We start from the raw sequence: 2,121 nt of genomic DNA on the forward strand, positions 1-2,121 counted from the left end.
CTTTCCACTCTATAGCTATTCTTCGAAGTTGTTTTTACACTTAATAGTTCATCCTGACAATTTCCTTCCGGTTTCCGTCCATCCGGGTCATAATTCATTATCTTTGCCGTTTACCATTTGTGGTTACCATTTGTGGTCACTCTACATAAGGAGGAAGCAGTAAACATTCCTTCTCGTACATTGGCTTTGCATTGTGACATTAGCACAACATTAATACATTTGTGCTAAACATACAGTTTCATACATTGTTACACTGGGGCTTTATTTTGACATTTTATAAAAGTAACTTTTATTTCCTTCAGGGGCTATCACATTTTTCAACAAAACTACAGGTGGTCCTCAACGTATGACCACAATTGAGCCCAAAATTCATGTTGAGAAATTGGTTATGGGAGTGGTGAGTTTTTCCCCATGTTACGAACATTTTTGCCACAGTGGTTAAGCGAATCCCTGCAGTGGATAAGTTAGTCACCCGGTCGTTAAGTGAATCCGGCGTCCCCATGGACTTTGCTGGTTTTTGGGATGTCGCAAAAGGGATACATCAACGGTCATAAATATGAACCAGTTGGCAAGTATCCGATATTCAGAATTCAGTTGCCAAGCATCTGAAATTCACTTTCTTCGTTGCCCTTGTGACTTTGAACGGTCACTAAATGAGATTTAAGTCGAGGATTGCCTGTGTTTTTGGGTTATACTTGTCCCGTAAGCCAAATGGGGTGAAATGCTCTGGGCAGAGGCTTTTGAGAGGCAGGAATTCCAGAAGGAAGGTGAAAGTCTGGCTGAGTTGGGAGAAGAGAGGAAGGACAGGTTGACAGATGACAAGAAACTTGGAAATTATGTTTGCTTAAATGTGACAGCGCCCACGGGGGGGGGGGGAAGAGAATCTGTAATCCCTTTGCCATTGCAAGGAGCCACCTGCTCAGTCTCTCTGCCCACTCCGGAGAACCCTTCTGGGGTGGGGAGGGGGAGGGAAGACCTTGCAGGGAAGTTGAAGGGATCGGAGAGAGCCAGGATGAGATTTGCTCACCAACAGGGAAGCTTCACTGAAAGAATAATAATCCCCCATATCGTATTTCTGCATGCCACAGAAACATCATGAAAGTGGGTAATACATTCATTTTTAATCACAGAAATTCTCCCCAACAAGTTGTAATTTCCACTTCTTAACACATCCTTCTTGATTTCATCCCATCAACGTTATTATTTTGACATACAATTTGTATTTTAAAATAATGCTCAGGTTTCTCACGGTTGCGTCATTTCTTCAAAACACTTTTTTCCCATCCATTCTATTTGCTCTTCCGTTTTCATGTTTACTTTGCTATCTTTGTCTTTCAGCTATTAATTTTAAAACCAGCTAATGACCAAAACAAAAATATTAATTTTTCCATTAATATTTTTGTTCCTTGCAAAAAAAGTTTTCCAAAATTATTACAAAATTATCAGCAAATGCTCTTCTTTTCTTTTCTCCAGGCTTCTGTCTGCTGTGCTGTAGGATATTTATTCCATGTTTCTATTTATTTCCTGAATTTGTTAATCCTGCCCAACTCCAAAAAGACTCTCAGTCATTTAGCACAAACCCTTTCCCTCTTTGCAGTTTTTCTCTGAGAAGCTCCTGACTTTGAACTGGGCTCCTGACTTGCCTTAACCCCATCTTGCCAGACCCAGAGAGAGACCCTCCCTTTCATTGTCTCAGCTAAGAGGCCACACCTGGCCAGCCTTGGCCACTCCAGGAAAGCTCAGCAGTGCTGCATGGGAGACCACCAGGAGGTCCTTGGGCTCTGGGCTGGCTGGGAGATAAATACACATTCAAGAGGAAAATGGGATCCTCCTGTCATTTTAGGTACAACGGAATCACAAGGCAAATTCCATCACCTCTAATCATTTGAGGCATCTAAACTGAGTTTCCTTCTTCTCTTTCGGGCCCCAAAATCTTAATATCCAAAATGAAAAGTAAAAAAATCAGAAATAAAATTTTGAATTCTGCTGAAGCATTTGTGGAACCTCTCCTGTGCGGATGCTTTGGTGTACAAAAAGCACAAGAAACTGGGACAAAAAATTACCATGCTGGTTTCGTATGTCATGGTTCTGAAAGAAGCAACTTGTCAAAGAACTTTGAGC

Source organism: Crotalus tigris, unplaced genomic scaffold (assembly GCF_016545835.1).
Source record: "Crotalus tigris isolate CLP2741 ecotype Arizona unplaced genomic scaffold, ASM1654583v1 scf7180000017950.1190679, whole genome shotgun sequence".
Classification (NCBI taxonomy): Eukaryota; Metazoa; Chordata; class Lepidosauria; order Squamata; family Viperidae; genus Crotalus; species Crotalus tigris.